This window comes from Podarcis erhardii (assembly GCF_964252035.2).
Source record: "Podarcis erhardii genome assembly, chromosome: 15".
Classification (NCBI taxonomy): domain Eukaryota; kingdom Metazoa; phylum Chordata; class Lepidosauria; order Squamata; family Lacertidae; genus Podarcis; species Podarcis erhardii.
The window spans coordinates 18641868-18655793 of NC_138505.1; the positions used below are offsets into that span (position 1 = coordinate 18641868).

General features: G+C 48.1%; 1 protein-coding gene across 9 annotated transcripts in view; it reads left to right on the top strand.

Moving 5' to 3' along the window:
* Positions 1-13926, top strand: part of SEMA4A (semaphorin 4A) — an 83190-nt gene that overhangs the window by 22396 nt on the left and 46868 nt on the right. The window contains exon 1 of one of the 9 annotated variants that reach the window (XM_081841818.1): positions 13048-13174. The exons of the other annotated variants lie outside the window; for them this stretch is intronic. The gene's annotated coding sequence lies outside the window, so the exon portion shown is untranslated. Of the gene's footprint in view, positions 1-13047; positions 13175-13926 lie in introns of those variants that run through there. 9 annotated transcript variants of the gene reach the window in all.

Below are 13926 nucleotides of genomic sequence, written 5' to 3' on the forward strand. Positions count from 1 at the left end.
GAGTTCTAGGTGGCTTTTGGTCTGGCATGGGAGGAAGACTGGGCTTCATGGTAATGGTCTCTCTTTCCTGAGCCAGCTGTGGGATTTGTGGGAGGGGGCCGCAGCCAATGCACCCTCCTCAAGGGAGCCCTTTTCACCTACAAAGTGCAGGCTCTGCTTCCACAGTCGGAGGCAGTAATGCTTCTGAATGCCAGTTGGGTGGGAGAAAGTGCTCTTGTTTGCGTGTCCTCCTTGGGGGTTTCCCATTGGAGATCTGATTGGCCACTGTGAGGACAGGATGCTGGGCTAGATGGACCACTGACCTGATCCTGCAGGCACTTCTTATGCTCTTATGATAATGGAGAGTGGGAGGGCTGTCCTTTTCCCAGTCCTAGCAAACATCTGGTGTCCCCCTTCATTGTGGCATATTTTGTCCTCCTGGGGCCTTCCAGATGTTGTGGACTGCAGCTTCCATCAGCCTCAGTGGTCAGAGGTGATGACAAATGGTCATTTCCAGAGGATAATGCTGGGGGATGTCATTCAGCCCCATGGTGCCTTCAGTGTGGAGTTCCTCAGTGTTCAAACTTATCGCCCATGCTGTTTAACTGCATCTACATGAAACCACTGAGTGGGGTCATCTGGAGTTTTGGAGTACATTGTCAGCAATATGCTGGTAACACGTAGTTCTACTTCTCCTTTTCTTCTGCAGCTGTGGCCGTGGATGTGGTGGACCATTGTTTTGCCTTGGTCATGAACTGGATGAGAGTCAATAAACTGAAGCTCAATCCAGATACAACTGAAGCACTGTTAGTGGGTGGTTCCCTAGACCAGATGGATGGGAGACGGCCTGCTCTTGATGGGGTTACACTTCCTCTGAAAGAGCAGGTATGTAGCTTGGGGGTGGGGGTGGATCCATTGCTGTCACTTGAGGCTCAAATGGCCTTGAGGCATGGAGTGTCTTCCATCAGCTTCAGCTGGTGGCCTAGCTATGCCCCATCTGTTGTCTATGCTCTAGTAACCTGTGCATAGACTATGCTCTGGTAACATTATGGCAATGTGTAATGCTGTGTACATTGGGCTGCCTCTGAAGATGGTTCGGAAACTTCAGCCAGTGCAGAATTTGGTGGCCAGGTTGCTCACCGGTGCAAAACTGTTTGAGCATATAATGCCATTCCTAGCCCAACTGCACTGGCTGCCAAATAGTTTCTGGGCCCAATTCAAAGTGCTGGTCTTGACCTATAAAGCCTTAAATGGCTCAGGACTGCAATACCCTAAGGGCCGCCTCTCCCCATATGAACTGGACCCTGAGATCAGCATCCAAGGCCCTTCTTTGTGTGCCTCCTCCACAAGAGGTATGGAGGGCGGCAACACAAGAAGGGCCCTTTTCTGTGGTGGAATGCCCTCACCAGGGAGACTCGCCTGACACTTTCACTACCTGCCTGACACTTTCGGTGCCTGTCGAAAGCATCCCTCTTCATCCAGACCTATGGCTGATTAAAACATCTGTGACCTTTTAAATGTTTTTGAAGGGGCTGTTATTGTTTTTCTTTCTTGGGGTGTTATTATTTTATGTATTTTGTGTTTTTATCCTGTAAACTGCCCTGTGATCTTTGGATGAAGGGCAGTATATAAATTTAATAAATGAGGAAAATAAGAAAAATCCATCTGTATAAAGTTAAGGGTGCAGCGGGGATTCTAGGCCACATTCATACCATACATTCTAGGCCACGTTCATACCATACATTTATAGTACTATGATGCTGCTTTAAACAGTCATGGCATCTTCCCCCCCCCAAAGAATTCTGGGTATGGAGAGTTGTCAGGAGGCCCCCTATTCCTCTCCCTGAGCTACAATCCCTGGAGTTCCCTATGAAAAAGGATTGACTGCTAAACCACTCTGGAAAAATGTAGCTCTGTGAGGAGAACAGAGGTCTCCTAACAACTCTCAGCACTCTTCATGAATTACAGTTCCCATCATCCTTTGAGAGGAGACCCTGACTGTTCAAAGTCATGTATAAGTGCTTTAAATGTATGATGTGAATGTGGCCCTAGTATTTTGGTAGCCGTTAGTACAGAGCCATAGGGTAAAATTTATTCTAGGTTGGCGTAGAATACAGACGTGACTTCATCTAGAAACCTCATTTCCCCCTTCTCCTACTTCTGCTTGCGCTCTGTAAACTCCCTACCCACACTCCCACTGTGGGCATGCCACTTCTCAGAAGCGTCACACTATTTGCCCATCTGTTCAGTAATTTTATTATTACTAAGCAGACGGCCCCAAAATATGGTGAATCTGGCTCCCCTTTGCTTATGCTCCCAGTTATATCAGTACAGATACTCTAGATTTGCCCAGTTCAGTTGTAGAGTTTGTCATAATGTTATGCGTAAGCCCCCTGCCCCTGCTGGGGGAAAAAGCTGTTTAATTGTGGCTGTTTAGAACTGCTTTTTCTTTAGGGGTGTTTTCTGAGTACATTGGCAATTACGCTGTGTACTACTTTTCTTGTATCCTCTGAATGCTGCATTTTTTACAGCTGCTGTTCATGAACTTTGAGCACAGAAAAAGCCAGAATCACAAGACAAGATAGTTCTGGGCTTGGCAGAAGCAGCTGGGAGAGTCAATGACCTCCCAAACTTTTCCCCTCTGGATTTAACACTTAATTTAATGCCCAAGGGAAATATAAAACAAGGGTTGTTTTATAACCACAAAGTCCAGGCATCAGAGTGTATGGGAACAAGTAGAAGGAGAGGGAAATAAGATGGAGAGAGAGGAAAAACTAGGCTGCCAATTTTACTAACTGGTTCAGGGATGAGTAGGTCCCTTGCTCTTCAGCAAAGGAAATGTGCCAAATGTGGCATGTTTCCTCTCTTCCAAATAGGCCACAGTTATTCCCATTTTGTGAAAGTGTCAGAGAGGATCATTTGGCCAGGACTGTACAGGGCAGTCTTTGTCAACCTGGTGCCCTCTAGATGTTTTGGATTGCAAGCCCCCGTCAAAAACATCTGGAGGGCACCAGGTTGGCAAAGGCTGATAGGAGTCCTTGACAAATTTGCAGCATCAGCAGAAGGAACCTAAGTTTTTTCCAGGGCTAGGTATCTGCCTCAAGGTTTAAAGTTTGAAAGCAGGGAGAGAAAGGATGAGTGTGAGAAAATGCATGTAGTGTTTTCACATACCTGAGCTTCACGTTTGCTTTTGGGCTTCTCTGACACTATTTATGTAGACACGCGACTGTAGTTAATGCAGCAAAAGGGTGTATATAACAAGAATAAGTGTTTTGGCCAATGTATCTGAAGCTCCAGGGGATGGCCAGGAAATTCATGGCTTTGCTGCCCTCTGGATGTTGTGAACTAGATCTTCCACTGGTTGCCATGTGGGGATGATTTAATACATGTACATTATCGTTACATTTAAAGCATTTATATCTTGCATTTGTGCTTTGATATAAGCCACCAACAATAGACAGATACTGAAACTGACCCAAACTGACATTGGCTGTATCTTCAAAAACTTGTGCTTGAGCCTTGCTTTTTCCTCCTCCCTCTCATTCCTTTCTCCTCATGTGCCATGCCTTTTTAGATTGTGAGCCTGCAGGCCGCGACCCTCTTGGAAGTGATTTTTGTAAGCTGCTCTTGAGAGCCTTTGTGGCTAAGGGACGTGGCATAAACGCTGTGAATCAATGAATCAATAACACCTGGATGAACGGTCTTAATTGTTATAAGGAGGGAGGCAGCCCTCTCTCTCCCTGCAATCCCGGGTTCAGACACGGGCCCCAGCCTAATTCTGCTGGCCCAGCTCAAGTTCTCCATTTATACGACAAGTGAATGTTAAGCAGAAGTGGAGTTTGGTGCCTTGTGGGTGAAAATGTCCCCTGGTGATGATGGCGAGAGCTCGGGTGTGTGTTTGTGTTTCTGCGGTGCTTGACTAGAAAGAGCCTCAGCGGAGGGCTGCTCTTACTGAAAGAGAAGAGGATGGGCATGAAGAAAGCAGCAGAAGGAGGGAGTGATGGACACGTGGGGAGCCAGTCTGTTCCCTGGGAAGAACAGCGGAGCTGGGCAGGAGAAGAACAGAGGTACCCAGAGCAGAAGGAAGCCCATCCATGTGCTGTTTCAATTCTGGGGGAAGAATGAGAAGTGCTAGAAGAAGAGATGCGGGAACGCACCATGAATGCCTCCCTTGTTCTCTTATCCTGGCAATGGTGTCCACCTGAAAGGTGCCAGTACTGAGTTCCAGTGAGTTCCAGCTGGGGGGGGGGAGCCCTGAGAAGGATGTATATTTTTGTTGGCTGTGATATGATAAATGCATTTCTCGTCTGCAGTGTGTAAGTGCAGCCCACTCTCTTCTCCCTGCAGAGGTTTAGGAGTGGTTCAAAAACCTGCCAGATTTGTTTGACCAGGACGAAAGAGCTGGGGCTTGCAACAGAAGACCTACAGGGCTGGGCTGGCTTCAGCCTCTCGCCTCCTCAAGAGATGGGAACACCAGTTTAGGTTTATCTCCCCGTTTCCCGTTTTTCCAGTCTTAAGATGGAAAGGACACACTCTGCATCAGTTGAATTTCTTTTTTTAAAAAAATATGATGAAAATTTGTCAGATTTGCACCATGCATTCCTCCTAATATGCACGTTTTTAACGGGAATGTTTAGGGGACTTGCCTAGCCCCCCATGTCCACTGGCTGCACACTGCTGGTGTCAGCACACTAAAGTCCTGATTCCTACATCATATGGAAGGTACCTCCTGATGAAATGCTTTCTGTGGGAGGCTTTATCTTGTGGAGCATAATGATCTATTGCCTCTCTATGAAATGAGGTGATCTTTTAGGTATTGTGGCCCTGAGTGGAATAAAACAGCACCACAGCTTGAACTTGCTACAAAAGCAAATCAAATCACAAAGCCCTCAAAACAAATTACCAAAAATTAACAAATATATTCAAATCAAAATTTTCTAAGCATAAATAATTCACTACGCTAATTTCTTTTAAGCATTTCCCCCTGTCTCTTCCTGGCTTTGGATGTGGCAAAGTCATGAATCATGTTGGCGTAATTCAAAGATCTAACAAATTCAATCTCTGCAGCACTCAGGAGGGGATAAAGCAGCGAGCTGCGCTTGAGACATGGTGGATCAGAAGCCTTTCTTTTTTTAAAAAAAAAAAAATCCTTTTAAAAAAGGAACATTCTCCACTATAGTGATAGTGATGGATCATTCATCTCAAATACAGACGCAATGCAGTTTCAACATTTGGGGGAGTAATTTTCCATCACAGTTGAAAGCCCTAAATCCAAACACATCTGCTTTCATTGCCTTTTCTCTCAGTATCCGAGAAGGATGTGAATTTGACAATGGCTGAAAAGCTTTCATTAAAATCTCCTGGAAGGTTGTCTGGGTATTTCACGCACAGATGTTCAGTCTGCACATATGGGGTGAAAATTTTGTCAGGACACAGAAACCTTTGTCAATATTGGCCTAAGCCTTCCCCTGATGTTCTGGGGCTCTCTTCACTTCATCAGGGATTGAAGAATCTGAAGATAGTTTTGTGACTGAGATCTCACCCACACTTCCGCTTGTCCTGTGTCTAGAAAGCACAGATCCGGGGAGTTTTCGGTTTGCCCTGCCACTTTCCCTGGGAAGACCCAGTTGAGGTTTGCTCCGATTCAGCGGTAAAGATTGGGCTTTCCCAGGGAAAGCAGTGGGACAAGCAGAAGTCTGAATGAGCCTTCAATTTGTGGGCGGCAGCATCACCACATGTCTTCTGCGGTGTGTGGCTGATTTATGCTTTCGGTTTGTGCTCCTTCAGCCCCCAGTCTGGTTGTCAGAACTGCCCCACTATCTCCTGAGGAACGTTTTCTAGACTCCCCAGTAGGTTTACAGCGGTGAAAGCTCAGCTTGAGCACTTTGCAAGCTTAGGTGGCTTCTGCTGAATGGATCAAGTATGTCACACAAAATACCAGCCTCCAAAGTGTCCATTCTGTCCCTTTAGGATCCTTGCAACTGCCTTTTGAGATTCACCATCCTTGTTTCTCCCTAGTGCTTTGAGATTTTTGTGGTGTACATAGCTTTGCTGTTCTCCCTGAGGTGTACCTGGCTTTGGTGAAACCAGCCCCCACCAGGGGCACAAAAACCACTTATCTGACTATGATGTTTTGTGGGGCAATCAAACATGATGGAAGCTTCTCATCTCTCTTGCACAGCGGCACATAGGTGTGCATTTTATTTTTTTTACACTTCTTTCTCATCTTGCCCTCAGGCAGGACCCTTAGAGCACTTGGATTGCATAAAATGTAGTAATTTCTACCATGGCTATTGTGGTAAAGTGATTTTTTGGGGTGGGGTGGGGACACCGATATAGTTCCTTGTCAAAGGTGCAAGGAGCTTAGGTAGGCCTCTGTCTCTGAGACAAATTCAGGCATCCCGGGCATTCAACTGGTAGTGAGTCTCTTAAGAGTCATCCAGTGACTGGTTCATGGAGAGAAATAATTGTATCATTCTTGAACAAATCCACACACCCACCCAAATAAAATGCTTCCATGCACTAGTTCACAGCAGACTAGCCAACAATGGTATGTTAGGAACCAATGCATCCCTGAATAGGTACTACCAGCCTTGGCCCATAGCTTTGGCTACAATGGAGACTGATGCCTTTCCTGTTTTTTGAGCCGTCAGAGGGAAGTTTCTCCCCTGTGTGGCAACTGATGCTTCTGAAGGTCATGAAATGTTCAACTGGTCTGTTGTGTAGCACATAACACAATATGACAGTCAGCTGGTCTTCATGTGACAAATCTGGCACTGATTTAACAGACACTGAAAAAGACCTCTCAGCCTTTACTCTTATTAACAATGGCTATTAGATTCTTCTTTGCTGGCAGTGCGATTAATTCCTTTGGAATGGTATCTGACAGACTGTTCCACAGTTGGCTTGCTCCCTGATGTGAAGCATAGGGACACGGGAAGCTAACTGCCTTATACTGACTGGCAGCAGCTTGCCAGGGTTTAAGGGAAGGGCTTCTCCTAACCTTACCTGACGACGCCCTGAGTTTTTGTATGAGATTCCCCCCGCCAAAAAAGTCATAGCACAGAATGTTACAGAACTCCAATGGCGTGCTTTGTAAGTAAATAAGTTAACACAAAAACAAAGTAAGTCAAATCATAGGAAGGCGACCAAAAACCATTTTTAACACTTAAAAAAAAAAAATCATTTGGCAACTACTAACGATAATCAATGAAATTGTTCCTGTGAAAATTACTTCAGAGTATAGTAGTCTGCAAGAAAATAGGACAACATAAAATTACAGTATTTCTTCTAAAAAGACTTCAAATTTGGTTTTCTGCGGGAGGTAAATATTTTATTGGCGATGTTGTATAAAGGGCAACCAGCTTTCCCATGATTTACTTCTATAATCACTCGAGATTCTTGCTCTTAGATAAGATGTTATTTTTCTCATTATAAGTCAAATCCCAAACGTTATTAAGCCAGGAGAGGGCATTCTCTGTGGGAGCCCATAATCGTGGAACTTCCTCCCCACGGAGAAGTGTGTCTGGCACCTTCATTATAAAGCTTCCAGCAAATGCCGAAGACTTACCTCTTAACCCTGGCTTTTGACAGGAGAGAAGTCTGAAGGGTAACTACATTCCAATCCACATACATTAATCTGAGAGGTACAAACTAGATTACTTTGCTTTAAAATGTGAACCACATGCAATTCCCATCTGCAGAGGCCCCAGGGTCAGACCCCAATGGCGTCTTTAGGTAGGGCTGGGAGAGTTCATACCTTCCAACATTCCTCAGATGAAAATAGAAATATTTCTTTCTCTTCCCCTCCCAAATTTCCTATCTGAAGAAGGGTGAGTGCCACCGTTACTACACCACCGAGACATACATAGCACACCCACCCACCTACCCACCGTCTTTGAACCCCTTAATCCCAATTTTATTTTATTATTTGATAGATTTGCAAAAAGAAGACCACGCACCAATAAATGAATTTTAGAAAGGGACAGGATTAGACACGGACACACAAAGAATGAAGAAGAAGAAGAAGAAGAAGAAGAAGAAGAAGAAGAAGAAGAAGAAGAATAAATAATAATAAATAAATAAATAAATTTTATTTATATCCCGCCCTCCCCAGCCGAAGCCGGGCTCAGGGCGGCTAACAACAATCAACAATCAAACAATCAAATATTCACACATTCTAAAAGTATTACATTATAAAATCAATTAAAATCAAATTAATGGCAACAAATTAAGCAAGATTCTAAGCAGGTTGCCAGAGGAGGGAGTCAGGCTGCGCCCTGACCAAAGGCCTGGTGGAACAACTCTGTCTTGCAGGCCCTGCGGAAGGATGTCAGGTCCCGCAGGGCCCTAGTCTCTTGTGACAGAGCGTTCCACCAGATTGGAGCCGCAGCCGAGAAGGCCCTGGCTCTAGTTGAGGCCAGCCTAACCTCTCTGAGGCCTGGGACCTTGAGGATGTTATTATTTGCAGACCGTAGGTTTCTCTGTGGGGCATACCAGGAGAGGCGGTCCCGTAGGTACGAGGGTCCTAGGCCGTATAGGGCTTTAAAGGTTAAAACCAGCACCTTAAACCTGATCCTGTACTCCACCGGGAGCCAGTGCAGCTGGTATAGTACCGGTTGAATGTGATCTCGCAGCGAAGACCCCATAAGGAGTCTCGCCGCGGCATTCTGCACCCGCTGGAGTTTCTGGGTCAGTCTTAAGGGCAGCCCCACGTAGAGCGAGTTACAATAATCCAGTCTGGAGGTGACCGTCGCATGGATCACAGTGGCTAGGTCAGGGCGAGAGAGATAAGGGGCCAACTGCTTAGCTTGGCGGAGATGAAAAAATGCCGCCTTTGTTATAGCTGTAATCTGCGCCTCCATAGAGAGGGAGGTATCGAAGATTACACCCAAACTCTTAACGGACGGTGCTGGCACTAGTTGCACCCCCGCAAGAGATGGGAGTTGCCCCTTCAATCCCATATCATCCCGCCCCAGCCAGAGGACCTCTGTCTTCGAAGGATTTAACTTCAACCGGCTCCCACGTAACCATCCAGCCACAGCTTCCAGACATCTCGCCAGTGTATCGGGGGCCGAGTCAGGATGGCCATCCATCAACAGATAGAGTTGGGTGTCATCGGCATACTGATGGCAACCCAGCCCAAAACTCCGGACAAGCTGGGCGAGGGGGCGCATAAAGATGTTAAAAAGCATCGGGGAGAGAATCGCACCCTGAGGCACTCCACACACCAAGGAGTGGCGCGATGACAATTCCCCCCCGAGCGCCACCCTCTGTCCCCGACCAGAGAGAAACGAGCGCAGCCATTGAAGGACTGTGCCCTGGATCCCCACGTCGGCAAGGCGGTGGTCCAGGAGTTCGTGATCGACCATGTCGAAGGCTGCTGACAGATCTAGAAGAATCAGCAGCCCCGACCCGCCTCGATCCAGCTGCCTACGGAGATCATCTGTTAGGGCGACCAGAGCCGTCTCGGTCCCATGACCAGCACGGAAGCCGGACTGGAATGGATCCAGAGCAGATGTTTCATCCAGAAACCTACCAAGCTGTTCAGCAACCGCTCTCTCAATCACCTTACCCAGGAATGGAAGATTCGAAACCGGGCGGTAATTGGATAGATCTAAGGGATCTAATGATGTTTTCTTTAAGAGCGGACGCACCACTGCCTCCTTCAGTTCCCCTGGGAATATCCCGGTGCCAAGGGACAAATTGATGATATCCCCCAGGGGGGCCCGCACCTCGTCTGGACACGCTCTAATCAGCCATGACGGGCACGGGTCAAGAGGACAGGTGGTGGGCTTTCCAGCTTGGAGAAGTCTGTCCACATCGGCTGGAGATATCCGGTCAAAATGGTCCAATACTGAACGCGAGGACAGTCGAGGGGCCTCCAGTTCCTTTATTGTATCCAAATTGGCAGGGAGGTCATGGCGGAGCAACAGGACCTTCTCCGCAAAAAAGCTCGCAAATGCCTCACAGCTGTGTGTCAGATTGTTATTTAAATTTGGCTGTCCTTCAAGGGACGTTAAAGACCGAATTATACTAAATAATTGCACCGGGCGAGAGCTAGCGGATGCAATGGAGGCCGAGAAGTAAGACTTCTTAGCGGCCTTCACAGCCATCTCATAGGTTTTCATAAAAACCCTATAAGATGTTCTTGAGGCTCCGTCACGGGCACCCCGCCATACTCGCTCTAGCCGTCTGAGGTCCCGCTTCATTTTCCGAAGCTCCTCGGTAAACCAGGGAGCCCGGTTTCTGCGGGGTCGCAGAGGGCGCTTAGGTGCGATCTCATCGATGGCTGCCAGGAGCTGGGTATTCCAGCCCTCAACAAGCTCAGTCAATGAGTCGCCAGGGAGAGCAAGGTCCCGCAAGGCTTGACGGAATCTATCAGGGTCCATCAGCCTCTGCGGGCGAGCCCAATTCGGCTCGCCACCTAAGCAGGGTGGGGGTGGAAAGTCAATCCTGGCTTTCAGAGCGTAGTGATCAGACCATGGCACCTTCATCGAAGGAGACATGATCACATCTATACCGGCACCAAAGATCAAATCCAGCGTGTGGCCTGCTTGATGTGTGGGGCCCGAAACAAACTGGGAGAGCCCTAGTGTCGCCATGGAAGACACCAGGTCCAGAGCCTGTGAGGAGGGAGCGGCATCAGCATGGAAGTTGAAGTCTCCCAATACCAATAGGTTAGGGAACTCCAAGGCCCAGCCGGCCACCGCCTCCAGCAGGCCTGACAGGGTGGCTGCTGGTGCGCTAGGTGGCCGGTACACCAGCCAGACAGCCAAGCTCTCCTCGGAGCCCCACACTAGGCCAACACATTCAATGCCGGGGATCGATGGCGATGGTAGAGCCCTGAAAGGACAATCTTCCCGGATTAATAATGCCACCCCTCCCCCCCGGCCCACAGTCCGTGACTGGTGGAGGACAGAGAAACCCGGGGGCGCCATCTCTCGTAAGGTAACAGTTACCCCTTCGCGCACCCAGGTCTCCGTCACACAAGCCAGGTCGACCCCCTGCGAGATAAAGAAATCTCGCAGGGTGGCGGTTTTGTTGCCTATAGACCTGGCATTGCACAACACCAGTGAAGGAGGTGAGTAATCCTTGCTCACCCTACCCTCGTCTCTCGGGATGGGGCGCAGATTGGAAGGGGTACGAGCATATCCGTATCTCGATCCCCTTCGCTTATAACATCTGCCCCCACCGCCATACCTCCCTCGCCCCTCCACGGTAGCAATCCCAAGCCTCATAGTAACCTCCATTTACAAAATAGAAAAACAAAACAACCAAAAAACAATTGTGCCCAAACAAAAACCAATCCCCACCCACTCAATATCCCACCCCAAAACAGAACAAGATAGAACAAAACAAGAATACATAGATAAAACCCACCATTCATGGTGGTACAACAAAATAAGCAATAAAAACACGTTTAAAACACATTAAAATATATAAAACATCTTTAGCATTTGCTGCAGCAGCACCGTCCTTAAAACTATCAGGGAGGTGAGCCTGGACCCCGCCCCCTAGGCCAGATGGAGTTAGCCTAAGGAGGGAGAGGCCTTACACTCCAAGCACTCACGATGCAGCAGCAGCAATGTCCCTGGCCTCAATGAGGCCTCTTAAAGCCGTGGTGAAGGTGAGCCTGGGCCCCGCCCCCTAGGCCAGATGGAGTTGGCCTAAGGCGGGAGAGGCCTTACACTCCAAGCACTCACGATGCAGCAGCAGCAATGTCCCTGGCCTCAATGAGGCCTCTTAAAGCCGTGGCGAAGGTGAGCCTGGGCCCCGCCCCCTAGGCCAGATGGAGTTGGCCTAAGGAGGGAGAGGCCTTACACTCCAAGCACTCACGATGCAGCAGCAGCAATCGCCACGGCTTTAAGAGGCCTCATTGAGGCCAGGGACATTGCTGCTGCTGCATCGTGAGTGCTTGGAGTGTAAGGCCTCTCCCTCTCCCTCCTCAGGCTAACTCCATCTGGCCTAGGGGGCGGGGCCCAGGCTCACCTTCGCCACGGCTTTAAGAGGCCTCATTGAGGCCAGGGACATTGCTGCTGCTGCATCGTGAGTGCTTGGAGTGTAAGGCCTCTCCCTCCTTAGGCTAACTCCATCTGGCCTAGGGGGCGGGGTCCAGGCTCACCTCCCTGATAGTTTTAAGGACGGTGCTGCTGCAGCAAATGCTAAAGATGTTTTATATATTTTAATGTGTTTTAAACGTGTTTTTATTGCTTATTTTGTTGTACCACCATGAATGGTGGGTTTTATCTATGTATTCTTGTTTTGTTCTATCTTGTTCTGTTTTGGGGTGGGATATTGAGTGGGTGGGGATTGGTTTTTGTTTGGGCACAATTGTTTTTTGGTTGTTTTGTTTTTCTATTTTGTAAATGGAGGTTACTATGAGGCTTGGGATTGCTACCGTGGAGGGGCGAGGGAGGTATGGCGGTGGGGGCAGATGTTATAAGCGAAGGGGATCGAGATACGGATATGCTCGTACCCCTTCCAATCTGCGCCCCATCCCGAGAGACGAGGGTAGGGTGAGCAAGGATTACTCACCTCCTTCACTGGTGTTGTGCAATGCCAGGTCTATAGGCAACAAAACCGCCACCCTGCGAGATTTCTTAAGAAGAAGAAGAAGGGGCATGACTTGTTATATCAACATGCTCATGTGTAACAGATGCATAAAAGGGGGTCTAGGAATGGAAAGGTGTGGCAACCTGGCCATGCAAAAAAAGGGTCCCGTACGAAATTTGAAAACAGAAAATGAAACGACGATGCGCTCCTAATACATCACTGTCACTTTTTGGAACTAGACTTGGGTAATTCTGGAGCTCCAAAATATGGAAGGAAATGCAAATGAGGGGTGTGTCGGAAGCAGCCCCAGCTGACTGCTTCTGTTCACTCTGTAGCAGGGTTTTCATAGCTCTTCCTTGCACAACTGCTGGCTTCCCCCACCACCTGCTTTCAAGTCATATGAAGGCTGCTGAGGCTCAGCAAAGAAGAAGCAGCTGACCCTTGCAGGCGGGCTCTGGCGATGCCAGGAAATGAGGATGACTCGGCTCTGGCTGGACCTTATCACCAGCCTGTCCTGCCTCTGTCAGCCACTTGTCACCTGCTGGCTTCTGAGGTTGATCTCTGTAACACCCAGAGCAGCAGCAACAGGAGGAGGAGGGACAGGCAGTTGACTCAGCACTTCAAGGGCCAGGCCTGAAAGGTATTATGGGATGGGAGAAAGATGCTAATTTGGATCTGACTTGCAACATCGGTTGCAAAATCGGTTGCTACTACTAACATCATTTGCATCTCTGTCTGTGTGTACACCCCTTTCTTAAATAATTAAAGCACATAAGCAACATTGTAGGAACCATTGCCCTAATATTTTGCTTAGGTTTTAGAGTTCTTAGCAGGTGCACTCCCCCATCTAGCTTGGAATCCCGGCCCCACTGCTAGGGGACCTTTTGCCCTGTGGTCCCAATCCAGGCCAGGGCTCCTGCACCTGTGGTTTATTCTAGAACCCATTCATGCAATTACTCAGTGCAGGAAAGGTGTCTTGTCAAGAGCTTAGCCCTTACTGTGTTTGCAACTTGAGCTGTTGTAGGCTTAATTCCACTTTGTCAGATTGTGCATTTGATTATAGTCTAGCTGGCGGCACACGACATGTGGGGTAGAGGCTAGCGTGTTGGGAATAGGACTGGAGGGAGGCAAAGGCTCAGCTTGGTGTCATCTCCAAGGGAAAAGCTCCAAGCAGTTGAAGACAAGGGTGGACTTAAGGCAGGGGCATGTGGCTGCTAGTAGGCACAGTGGCCAAATATAATGGGCTGCAGGGCCATTACTCATCTGCATAAAATTACTTGTCTGTAATTAAGGTAATTTGAGGACATGTTTGATAAACGTGGCAGGTGCCAATGCCAGAGTTGCCAGACAGGTTGCTCTTATGCTACAGTATTGTTTTCATTATCCAACAGG